The sequence below is a fragment of the Kogia breviceps genome, chromosome 5, assembly GCF_026419965.1.
Source record: "Kogia breviceps isolate mKogBre1 chromosome 5, mKogBre1 haplotype 1, whole genome shotgun sequence".
Classification (NCBI taxonomy): domain Eukaryota; kingdom Metazoa; phylum Chordata; class Mammalia; order Artiodactyla; family Physeteridae; genus Kogia; species Kogia breviceps.
The window spans coordinates 137,071,661-137,085,530 of record NC_081314.1 but is presented as its reverse complement, the minus strand read 5'-3'; positions in this window follow the sequence as shown (position 1 = coordinate 137,085,530).

Here is a 13,870-nt window from a genome sequence, read left to right as displayed (position 1 = left end):
TAGACCCCCAAAAAGTGACAGCCGGATCTTAAAGAGATATTTGTACACCCATGTTAATGGCAGCATCATTCACAATAGCCAAGAGGTGAAAGCAACTCAAGTATCCAGCAACGAATGAATAGATAAAGAAAATGTACTATACATAGTATACATTGTATAGTCATACAATGGACTATTATACAGCCTCAGAAAGGAAGGAAATTCTGAGACATGCTAAGTGAAATAAGCCAGGCTTGAAAGGACAAATACTGTATGCTTCCACTTATATGAGGTGCCTAGCACAGTCAAATTCAGAGACAGAAAGTAGAATGGAGGTGGTCAGGGGCTTGGGGGAAGGATGATGGGGCATTCTTGTTTAATGGGTCAGGTGTTTTAGTTTTGCAAGATGAAAAAAGTTCTAGAGATGGATGGTAGTAACGGTTGCGCAACAATGTGAATGTACTTATTGACACTGAATGGGACACTTAAAATTTATGTTTTGTATATTTTACCACAATTTTAAAAAATAAGGGAATTCCCTGGTGGTCCAGTGGTGAGGACTCGGCACCTTCACTGCCGTGGCCCCGGGTCAGTCCTTGTTTGGGGAACTAAGGTCCTGCAAGCTGCGTGGTGCAGTCAAAAAATAAAATAAAATAAAATAAAATAATCACTGGGGGAGGGTACATGGGAACTCTCCATACTCTCCATACATAAATAAAAAGTTATAAAATAATAGTAAAATGAGCAAACCCTGTAAAGGGTAAAACTGTATTTATAAATGCATGGGAAAGAATTACAAATGTTTTTAGGCATGGGATTTGGGGTAAACGGTTTTTCCTTTTTTCCTAACCTTCTAGATTTGCTAAAATGCAACAGTATTATTACAATTAGGGGAAAAAAAAATCCCTCACTTTAAAAAAACCCTCTGCTATTTTCTAGTCAAATATAGAAACATGAGTCTCTTGATATTCAAGGGCCAAAACAAAGTCTCATTTTTAGATCCCCAAAGACTCACAAAAAGTTATTCATAGACAAATATTTATAGATTTATAAATCTATATTTATAAACACGAATAAATTTTTATTGAAGGAATTATAATAACCATCCCTATAATGAATGGTGAGATGAAAACCAGAAGAGCAATTGCTGAAAAGACAACAAAGGCGTCAGTCCCTGCCCAGGCTAAAGATGAGATGCTCTATTCTGAACAGGAAAGAATGTTATTGTCACAGACTAGTGACCTTGTCATTGATGATCAGGAAGCTTTTCTACGAAGTTCAGTCATAACCTGGGGGCTCTGGTATCTTTCATCAGACTCCCCGTCCCTTTCTAACCCCTTCTCCCATCATAACCCACCCCACAAACTGCCCAGAAAGTTCTTCTCAAGAAGAAACGTCATTTTGAGCAAAAATTCTCATTTCCTAGATGACTGGCTGTTATAGGTTAAATTGTATCCCCCCCAAAAAAGATAAGTTGGAGTCCTAATCCCCAGTACGTCAGAATGTGACCTTATTTGGAGATAGGGTCTCTATAGAGACAAATAAGTTAAGATGAGGTCATTAGGATGGGCCTTAATCCAAAATGACTGGTGTCCTTAGAAAAAGGGGAAATTTGGATAGAGAGACAGACATGCACAGAGAGAAGATGATGTGAAGATGCAGGGAGAAGACAGTCACCTACAAGTCAAGGAGAGCCTGAGACCACCAGAAACTAGGAGAGAGGCCTGGAGCAGATTCTCCCTCAGAGCCCTCAAAAGAAACTAAACCTGCTGACACCATGATCTCAGACTCGTAGCCTCCAGAATTGTAAGACAATATTTTTCTGTTGTTTAAACCTCCCAGCCTGTGATACTTTGTCACAGGAGCCCTTGGAAACTAACACACTGGTCTTCATTTCATCTTCCAAGCCAGGTACTTTCCTGACAAGCCCATATCAGGCCACCGAAGGGTAGGCTCTGTCTTTGGATCAGCTGTTGTTAAACTCTCCTTCCCAGACCCAAATCTGCAATGGCTGTTTTCCCCTGTGTACCTCAAAGACACAAATTTGTCTTCTGTGTCCCTCCAGCCCCTTTACCTTGTTATTTTCCAGTCTGGTGAATTGCTCACCAAAAAACTGACTCATAACACTAATACCCACCTGGAAGACCCCTCCCCCAATTCTACCTTGCCACAGCCCAGATCAAGGACCACAGGACCTGATGACCTTCAGGACCCAAGATGCCAGCCACACTGGTGGGAGGCTAAAGGCAGGACATGTGGCCCTGTGGTAACCTTGCTAAACAGCCGTTATACAGCCTTGCATTTTCCAGGTCAGTGGGTGCATGGCCACAGCCACAGATCAGGGTGCCAGGTTCCCACCATGGGAGGATTGGATGGTGGCCCCAAACCCACAGCTTGTGGCTTGGCCCAGAATCAAGGGAATTCACAGCCCACACACTACAATGGGGAGGGTGGTTGGTGGGTCCAAATGGGATCACGAGCTTCAACTCTGTGTGGTTTGGCAGCATGAAAAACTGGCAATACTAGTATCTCCAAACCTCAAACCTCCCCTGTGTGTGGAGAAAGGACCCTCAGGGAGCCTTCCCCATCCAAATTCTGCAGGGCTGCTCTGTCTGTGCACTCCTGACCTCCAGCTCCTTGGAAGTGGTGCATGTTGCTTCTCCTGGCTTGGTGGGCGGAGGGGCACTAGGTACAAGGGAGGAAAACAACTTGCCATGCTCTTTACTCTCTGAACTACTAAATTCTTGGGCCATCTCAGCATACATCAAGTCCAGCCAAAGGTCAGATCTTAAAACCAGGATGAGATCTCTATTCATTTCATTATTCAACAAATGTTTGCTAAGCACCCACTGTGCTCCAGGCACGGCTGTTACTGGGAATACAAGATGAGAAAGATATGATTCCGAAGCCTGAAGAGCAGTTGGGGGTAAAAGGGGCAAGATGGATGCAGAAATAAACAATTACAAACTAACGTAATAAATGAAGCGATCAGGATATGCATCAATAGTTATGGGAGAATCAGAGAGGGGCATTGTGCTTGACTGAATAATGCCCCCCACCAAATATCCACATCCTAATCCCCAGAACCTATAAGTATTACTTTTTATGGCAAAAAGAACTTTGCAGATGTGATTAACTTAAGGATATAAAGATGTTACCATGTGGGGGAGGGGGGCAGTGCCCTGGATTATCTAGGTGGGTCCTATCTAATCACAGAGGTCCTTACAAAATGGAAGGGAGGGTCAGAGTCAGAAAAAAGAGGTATGATGAAGGAAGCAGAGATAAGAGTGATACAACTTTGCAGTGGCCACAAGCCAAGGAATCCAGGCAGCTGCTAGAAGCTGAAAAGGCAGGAAAACAGCACCTCCAGAAGAAACCAGTCCTGACAGCACCTTGATTTTAGCCCCATAAGACTCATTTCAGACTTCTGACCTCTAGAGGTTTAAGAGAATACATTTGTATTATTTAAGCCATTAAATTTGTGGTGATTTGTTATAGCAGCAATAGGAAACTAATACAGGCTTATGATGACCCACTCCAGGATGGTAGGAGTGGGGACAATGATGTCTTCTTGATAAGAGACCATTGGACGTAGTCTTACAAAATGGACAGGAAAAGTGGGAGAGAGGGGCCCAGCAGAGAAGACGGCAGATACGTGTGTGGAAATACGAGCAGCTGAGCATGGCTAAAGCAGACAAGGAATGGTGAGAGTTGAGCTTGGAAGATAAGCAGGGACCAGGTTGCACAGAGCCCTGTGTTCTTGCTAAGCAGTGGGGGTTGTAGCCTGTGGCTATTAGGGAACTAATGAAAGTCTGTAAGTAAGGGGAGTGACATGGTCAGAGTTTAATATTAGGAAGATCAGTGACCAAGTGGATGAAGGGTGGATTTCAGGAGACCAGTTAGATGGTTGTTGCAATAGGCTTGACCCACGATGATAAAGACGGGTGTAAAGGCTATTGAAGGGAAGTGGCTTCAATGAAGGGGTGGGAGAAGCAAGGTCCTGAGGTTGGTTGAATGTGGGAGCTGAAGGAGAGGAATCAAGCGCGAGAGCCAGGATTCTGGCCTGGGGGACTCGGGGCAGAAGAAAACAGAATGGAGGAAAGAGAGCAGATTCATGGGGGACACTGGTAAGTCTTGCTTTGCACATGTTGACTTTGAGGTGCCTATGAGATTGCTGAGGTTTCCAACCAGAGACTGAATGCTCATGTCTGAAGTTCAGGGAGATATAGATGTTAACAACTTTGGCTTGGAGGGAGGAGCTGAAACAATGACAGTGAGTGAGGTGGCTGGGGATGGGAGGTGGGGACACCAGCATTTAGAAAGCAGTGAGGGGAGAGGAAATCCAGAGGGAGACAAAGAAGGAAGAGTCAAAGAGATGAGAGGAGAATCACGGGACTGGGAGAGTAGAGAGTTTCCAGGAAAAAAAGTGTATGAGTCAGCTAGGGCTGCCATGACAAAATACTGCTGGAAGTCCAAGATCAAGGTGTCAGCAAGGTTGGTTTCTCCTGAGGCCTCTCTCCATGGCTTGTATAGATGGCAGTCTTCTCACTGCGTCCTTACATGCTCTTTCCTTTGTGTTTGTGCATCCCTGATGTGTCTTCCTCTTCTTATAAGTTCCCCCAGTTCTATCCTATTAGGATCCACCCTTAGGACCCCGTTTATCCTTAATTACCACCTTAAAGGTCCTATCTCCAAATATAGTCACATTGGGGTTAGGGCATCAATGCATGAATTTGCCTGGGGGACACAATTCAGTCCATAACAGAGACAGTCCAGTGAAATAAATGAAAAATACTCATTATATTTGGCAATGAGGAAGTTCCCAATGATGCTGGAGAGCAATTTCAATGACACAGTGGGAGAAGGTGCCAGAAGGCAGTGGTGCCTGGTGGATGGAACAGCATGAGGAAACGGAAGCAGCAAATGTGAGAACATCTTCAAAAAGTTTGGATATGTTGGGATGAGAGGGGAAGAGAGGGAACAGATCTAAGTTGGAATTGTGTTGGGTCAAGGTAGGGCAGTACTGGAGGGCCTTGCTGTGGTGTATGAGGCTCTACAGAAGACAGCTTGGTGGGGAACTTCTGGTGGTGGTTCCTAGCCAGATGACATGTGGTCCTTCTAAGGGGAGTGTATTAGTCAGGGTTCTCCAGAGAAAGAGAAGCAATAGAACATACATACCTATAGAGGTGTACACACACACACACACACACACACACACACACACACACACACACACACACACACACGGGGAGAGAGAGGGAGAAAGATTTATCATGAGGAATTGGGGACTGAGAAATCCCACAGTCTGCCCTCTGCAAGCTGGAGACACAGGAAAGCTGGTGATATAATTTAGCCCAAGTCCAAAGACATGAGAACAAATGGGCAAAAAGAGACATATGTTTCTTAAAGAAGAATTTCAAATAATGTATGTAATACTCCCTCTTCCTGGAGGTAGAGCTTGCTTTCCCCTCTTCTCACTTAGTCACTGGCTTCAAAAACTAGAGAAAGGGAAAAACAGGAACTTGACAATGGAGAAACCTGACAACTCTACCTTAACCAAATGATTGAGGTTCATATCATCATGTTGCCATGTGGCTCCCAGGTACGCCCTGATACAATGCGTTGAGAAGGGTACTTCTCCTCCGTGGTGTTCCTTACAAAGACCCATACTCTAGTCTAATCATGAGGAAACCAATAGAAAAACCCAGATTAGGAGACATTCTACAGGACACCTGGCCAGTATTCCTTGAGACCTGCAAGGTCATGAAAAACAACAAAAGATTGAGAAACTTCCACAGGCCAGAGGAGACGGGGGAGTCATGACAATTAAATGCAATGTGGTGTCCTGGATTGGATCCTGGGACAGAAAATGTCCTATTAATGGGAAAACTGATGACACCCAAATAAAGTCTGGAGATTAGTTAATAGTAAATGCACCAATGTCAGTTTCTTAGTTGTGACAAATATACTCTAATAAAGTAAGATGTTAACAATGGGGGAAACTGGGTAAGGAATATCCAGGTAAGGGGAACTCTCTGTACTATCTTTGTAATTTTTCTGTAAATCTAACATTTTTCCAAAATAAAAAGTCAATTAAAAAAATAATATTTTGAATTCCAAGAGAAATACTAAAACAGAATTCCACAAAAGCATTCTGAAAAATGGAAAGAAGGCTAGAACACGAGTTCAGTTTTTCAAGAGGCTGAACTCAACTGTTTTTGCTTTATTTCAGTGAGGAATCTCTCCCTAGAGAGTGGGGCAACTTGTCCAGAGTTCCTTAACGCAGATCGAGGCTGAGGACGCAGGCCCCTCGACTCTGGTACTCTGTACAACAGCACAGCAAACTGCCACAAGATAGCTTACACACCTATAGCACTTGCTTTGTGTCTTGCATATATTAACTATTTAATCCTCATTTACCTTATTACCCCAAATTCTTATTTTGCAGATGGTTCTGGATTTGATGCATCTTCCACTGCCCCATGCTAAGTGGCATGAGGGGAGAGTGGATTTCATACCTCCATGTGGAGTTCATACTAGCCCTTGGTAGCCCTTCGTCTTTGGAGGGTGGAACTAACAGGATTTGTGAATGGACTAGAAGTGGAAGGTGAGGGGAGAGTGTGGTCCAGGATGATGCTCAGGATGCGGTTTGGCCAAGGAGGCATCTGTGGTGCCCTTCACTGCAAGAGGGAGACCAGGAGAATTTGGTCTGAAGAATGAGATAATTTGTCTTGGATACTCTGAGCTGAATGTGGTCCTTCTCTGGACTTGATAAACATGCCTGAAACTCCAGAGAATATTCTGATGTGAAGACAGAGTTTTAGGACAAACAGTATGTTGATCCATGGATTTTGTGGAGAATCGAGACTTCATAAACCCCTGGACACAGCATTCCCACAATTCAGCATCCTCCCTAACCCCCAGGGTTGTCTCTCTCTTTGTGAAAGTCTATGTCAGGAGGTGACCAGATCATCAACCTGGCCCCAGTGTCTACCTTCCTTGGGGTGGACCTGCCAATCACTCCACATGGTCAGATGTGGTTTCCTCTCCTCCCCGCCTCTGAGCATCCCAAAGTTTCCACCCAAAGCATCACTTCCTAACATACTCAGTTCTGAACATCTCGAGACGTCACAGAGTTGACTCCCCCGTGGTGCCCAAGGCCCTGTGTCAGGTCCAGACTTGCCAGGCCTCTGGTCGTGGTGACTGCAGAAGAGAGTCCTTAACCAGTATAGTATGTTGTATAGTGTCTCCCCTAAAATTCACTTCTACCTGGAGCCTTAGAATGTGACCTGATTTAGAAATAGGAGTACTGCAGATGTAGTTAAAAATGAGTTCACACTGCATTAGAGAGGGCCCCAACCCAATGACTGGTGTCTTTGTAAGAAGGCCATGTAGAGACACACAGGGAAGAACGACAAGTGACAATGGAGGCAGACATTGGAGTCATGAGTCTATAGCCCAAGGATGCCAAGGATTGCCAAGAACCACCTGGAGCTGGAACAGGCAAGGAAGGGTCCTCCCCTAGAACCTTCAGAGAGAGCACAGCCCTGCTGACACCTTGATTTCAAACTGTCTTCTTGAGCACAGTGAGGGAATACATTTCTGTTGTTTTAAGCCACCAAACTTGTGGTAATTTCTTACAGCAGTCCTCAGAGACTAACACAGCCAGATAAATGGAATGAGAAGACCAGTGAGATACAGGATATATTGTACAAATGGAAAATGGAACTCTGATTTTCTTTTTCCTTTTTCTTTTTTTGAATTCAATCATCCCTTTATTTAAAAAAAAATTTTATTGGAGTATAGTTGCTTTACAGTGTTGTGTTAGTTTCTACTGTACAGCAAAGTGAATCAGCTCTATGTATACATAGAGCCCCTCGTTTTTGGATTTCCTTCCCATTTAGGTCACTGCAGAGCAACGAGTAGAGTTCCCTGTGCTATACAGTAGGTTCTCATTAGTTATCTGTTTTATACATAGTATCTGTAGTGTATATATGTCAATCCCCATCTCCCAGTTCATTCCACCCCTCCTTCCCCCTTGGTATCCATACATTTGTTCTCTACGTCTGTGTCTCTATTTCTGCCTTGCAAATAAGATCATCCATACTATTTTTTTTTAGATTCCACATATATGCGTTAATATACAATATTTGTTTTTCTCTTTCTGACTTACTTCACTCTGTATGACAGTCTCTAGGTCCATCCACGGTTCCTACAAATGACCCAATTTCATTCTTTTTTATGGCTGAGTGATATTCCATTGTATATATGCACCGCATCTTTTTTATCCATTCCTCTGTCGATGGACACTTAGGTTGCTTCCATGTCCTGGTTACTGTAAATAGTGCTGCCATGAATATTGGGGTGCATGTGTCTTTTTGAATTATGGTTTTCTCTGGCTATATGCCCAGGAGTGGGACACTATAAAGCTCTCAGAGGAACTCTGAGTTTCCACCTCTGCTGTAACCAGCCTGCAAAGCCAAACTACACCCTCTGCAACAATCAGCCCAGCAGGTCAGGAATTGGTCAGCGATTGCCTATTTCCCAAGTTTTGTCTCTGTGTCCAACTCCAAACCAACCAGAAGAAGCCAGCTGTGTTCCCCTAACCAATCACGTAGGATGCCCTGCTTCTAGTTAGTCTGCCTCCAGCTTCTCCATGGCAACCCCGTCCAATCAGGGCACACCTGAAGCCTTCCCTTGATCCCACTACGAAGCTTTCCCACTCCCCTGCCTGCTGTTGAGATGGTTCTGATTCCCTGGCTACAGCAAGCTCTGAGAAATAGCCTCTGTCTGTTCTCACTGGGCAGTCTTCATTGTTTCCTCACCCGGAATATGTGGGTGTATTAGTTTGCAAGGGTTACCATAACAAAATACCACAGACTGGCAGCTTCAGCAACAGAAATATATTTTCTCATGGCTCTGGAGGTTGGAAGTCCAAGATCACGGGGCTGGCAGGTTGATTTCTCCTGAGGCCTCTCTCTCCATGGCTTGCAGATGGCCGCCTTCTCCCCGTGTCCTCACACGGTCGTTCCTCTGTGCTTGTGTATCCCTGGTGTTTCTCTGTGTGATCAAATTCCCTCTTCTTATAAGGACATCAGTCACATTGGATTAGGGACCACCCTAACAGCAGCCTCATTTTAACTTAATTATCTCTTTAAAAGCCCTCTTTCCAAATATATTCATATCCTGAGATACTGGAAATTAGGGCTTCAATATACAAATTGTGGGAGGACACAATTCAGCCCATAGCAGAGGGGAAGAGACCAGGTCAGCTGGGGTGAGACATTCCATCTCCCTTGTAAAAATGCATTACCTGTTTGTAGCTTTTAGATGATTTGTGTGCAACAGAGCTGAAAGATTGGGGTGACAAGATATGAAAGTAAATAAGAAGGAGCATTTCAGAGTCAGTGTTAGGATACAGGGAAGAGTTTGGGCCTCAGTAAACCGGACTAGTAAGCAACCATGTGGGGGGAGGAGGAGGCCAGGTAACTGTCCCAGCTTCTCTCATAATCGCCTCACCTTCTTGCCAAATCTCTATACAGTCACCAAAGTAAAACAGTCAAGTGGACATACATGCCTTTAAGAAATGGGGACAATGGCTTCACCACACAACCAAGGCCCATGATTACTTGTTTCCAGGATGGCGAATGGACCAACATTAGGAGGAGGCAGTACTCTGGCCGTCTTCTGTGAAGGATGTTGGTACCCAAACTGAGAGCCCTATTTATTTCCCAGGCCCTCTGCTTGAACGTTTATGATATATCTGTGGGCTTATACTCCGGGTTAGAGCAGTATTTTCCTTTTCCTTAAGTGCCCTTCCGCCATCCACTAATCAAAGTCATCTAACTCCTCTCCACATTTACTCTTAACACTATTCATGCATCAGTTCGACCACCCACCCATCCATCCACCACCCACCCACCCATCTACCCACCCATCCATCTACTATCCACCCACCCATCCATCCCTGTGCTGGACGTACTCATGGAGGACCAGGAGGACCCAGAGAAGGGCAAGACAGACCATGCTTGGGAAGGTGGAGAGAGCAGTTACACATACCATCTTCCTTCAAATACGCCTCACAAATCAATTTCCTTCTTTCTATTATCCACCCTCTCTGTGGCCCAAAATTTGCAAGAGGGAATGAGGAGACCCCAGACATCGTGACACTCCTAAGCATCCCCAGCCCCTCCTTTAATTCTGGGCTCTTCACACAGGGTGGTGGGAAGAGAACTGACCATGGAGGCAGATGGTGCCAATGACACGTTTGAGTTCCTCATGACTTATTTCTCCATTCTGGCCTCAAATGCATCATCTGTAAATGAGGGAGGTTGACCCTGATTCTTCCTCTTAAAATTATCCCCTGAAATATCCAAAGCAGAGAGGACAATCAGGGGTGGATTCACACTAATTTTGCATCTGAATACATGACCTATGTTAGTTTTAAGTAAAAAAAAAAAAAAAAAAAATTGTTTTAATTAGCAGTGAGTTACAAAATCTCTGCTCCAAGAAGCTGCTTTGTGCATATCTTGAGAACCCATGTTTCCTGTTGCTCTTTGTGGACTGGCCCAAACTCCTGGGGGAGGGGGGGGCTAAGCCCAGGAACTAGGTGACCCCAAGGTCCTTGTGATTCTGTGACTTGGATCCAAAGGCTCTGAAAGTGAGAATGGCTCATATAATTGAAGTGGTCATGGTGGGAAGGGCTCTGAATGGGCTCTCTGGGGCTCTCTGACTCAGATGGCACGATTCATCTTTCAGTGGAGGGGACGCTGGTCCAGCCAGGGGCGACACCATGTCATTCAGGTTTGAGTAATGGTCATGATTCATCGACAAGGCATCACGCAGCTACACATCTGCTCTAGATTTAGACTTTTCCCCTCACATGTTGACTAAGCTCTCTCTTTTTGTAAGCAAGCAAGGGCCCATTTGGGAGAGGCCATTCACAAAGAGAGTGGGGAACGGCTTGAATGGGATGTGATTGGAGCACCAGGGCCACGCTCTGTTCTGCGTGGATGAAGCAGGATGTATCCAAGAATGGGGGCTAATAGTGGCAGCGGCAGACCGGTGACCAGGACGTTCTCCTGAAGTATCGCCGCGCCTGTGGATGGAACCAGCGCTGGAAATCTACCAAAAGCAATACAGGAAGGAGCTCTCTTTCTCTTCTCTTCTTTTTTTTTTTTTTTTTTTGCGGTATGCGGGCCTCTCACTGTTGTGGCCTCTCCCGTTGCGGAGCACAGGCTCCGGACGCGCAGGCGCAGCGACCATGGCTCACGGGCCCAGCCGCTCCGTGGCACGTGGGATCTTCCCGGACCGGGGCACGAACCCGTGTCCCCAGCATCGGCAGGCGGATTCTCAACCACTGCGCCACCAGGGAAGCCCCTCTCTTTCTCTTCTTTACAGGTGGTGGGACATTTTGAACATCTGTGGTCTGTGACTGCATTAGTGCCGGTTGTGTGAACTGGGCAAAGCTACCTCAACTTCCCCGTAAAATAGAGACAATCTGACCACTCCACAGGGTTCCGGTGAGGGTTAAAGCGGGAGGCCTGAGGGCCAAAGTCTCTGTGGCCTGTTTTTGTCTGCCCACCAGACATTTTTAAAGGGTTGTAGAAAAACAAAACACAAAGAAGAATGTACCACAGATTGCATGATAATCCGCTAAGCGTAAAGTATTTTCTATCTGGCCCTTTACAGAAAAATCCGTGGGTCTCTGGATTGAAGGAAGAAATATACTAGAAAACAATTGGCACATGGGTCTGGCATACCGGGGACACTTGGAAAAGGTGGAATTTCACTCCAAAAAAGGGACAACTTTCTGGGAGTAATTTAGTTGCAAGAAAAGGGTAAATGAGATTCAACATATGGGACAAAATCTGTAGGATTTGTAGAATATATAAATATTTCTATTTGGCCTCTCCACCGTGTTAAGTCTGCTGGGGCTGCCATAACAAAATACCACAGATCGGGCGGCTTAAACAACAGACATTTATTTCCTCACAGTTCTGGAGGCCAGAAGTCCAAGATCCAGGTGTCAGCACGCTGGGTTTCTCCTGAGGCCTTTCTCCTTGGCTGGCAGATGCTGCCTTCTCATTGTGTTTTCACATGGTCTTTCCTCTGTCTGGTGTCCCCTCTGTGTATCCAAATTTCCTCTTCTTATAAGGACACCAGTCAGATTGAATTAGGGCCCACCCTAATGGTGGCCTTTTTCAAACTCACCTCTTTAAAGGCCCTGTATCCAAACACAGCCACATTCTGAGGTCGTGGGGGTTAGGGCTTCAATATATGAATTTTTGAGGGTATACGATCCAGCTTATAACACTCCTCTTAAATTAAAGGAAGTATCTATAATTAACAATGCTTATCCCTTTATTTAGAACAAATAGTCCTTACACATGAAGAGCTGCCATAATTGTGTAACCATGGGAAAGGCCAATCCAGTTTTAGGGAACCTTTAAGTGAGAGGCATCTGTACTTCCCCTGTGGCAGAAACATTCACTGCACCCAAAATATCCACATGGTCCCACACATTTCTCGGCCTCTTGCTCACAGGCAGGGCCATAGGACTAGTTCTAGCTCTCATGAAGATCTCAAGGGCCAGTGGAAGCCCTCCAGCTCGCCCTTCCTTGGCTGTAGCAGCCAGAGAAGCTTCATTTTGAGTGGACAGAACTGGAACCTGGAAGCAGCCTGGATCCCTGAGTCACCACATAGAGGACAGCTACTCTGGAGTCAGCCAAAGTGCATAAACGTTTGTGTAAGTACGAAATAAAGCTTTATGGCTCAAATCACAGAGATCTGGGGTTTAATTTATCATAGCAAAGCCTGATTCTATCTAACACACTGGTTGTCAGAGAAGAGCTAAACGCTGGTGAAGGATCACAGAAGGCACGCTCATTTCAGACCTGCCGTGAATTCACCACCTAACCTTGGACACGAAGCCTTATTCCTGACACAGGCTTGCACTCTGCCCCGTCTTAGCTGACTGTGGTAACAAGGCCTAGAAAAAATAAATTTTGTTATTCCTGAGGATTTATATATAATATCAGCCAAAGACTTTCCTTTCAAAATAGCTATGCGGGGACTTCCCTGGTGGCGCAGTGGTTCAGAATCCGCCTGCCAATGCAGGGGACACGGGTTCAATCCCTGGTCCGGGAAGATCCCACACGCCGCGGAGCAACTAAGCCCGTGCGCCACAACTACTGAGCCTGTGCTCTAGAGCCCGCATGCCACAACTACTGAAGCCCACGCACGTAGATCCCGTGCTCCGCAGCAGGAGAAGCCACCGCAGTGAGAAGCCCTCACACCGCAACGAAGAGTAGCCCCCGCTCGCCGCAACTAGAGAAAGCCCGCGCGCAGCAACGAAGACCCAATGCAGCCAAAAATAAATAAATAAAGTAAATAAGTTAATAAAAAACAGCTATGGGCCATCTTCTGAACATGGAATATGTTGTGTAACTAACTCAGGCCCTTAAATCGGAGCCATTTATTAAAATAATGCAGCGTCCTGGCATTGTCCACTCTGTGATGTGTCACTGGTTAGTCCCTGAGTTTACTGCACATCAGTCTACTCTACGCTCCCAGAGCTCATGCCCCCAAAGAGCTCCCTATCCGCACACTAGCTCAAACGTGGATATACATGTAGAGGGAAATCGCAAAGGCTGAGATGCTCCCCACCCTTTCCCACCCCCAGGCCCTTGGTGCCACAGACATCAGCTCTCAGAGGTAACTGTGTGTCCTGAAAACAGGTCCACAGAAACAAAGTGCAAATACAGACTCCATTTGTCTTTGGAACCAGGTGTCTAAAAAGCATCCTTGACCAAAAAAAACCTGCCACAAATAATACACTCATTTACTACTCAGGAAATATGCTCCTTTCATTGAAAAGTGATGACATCAA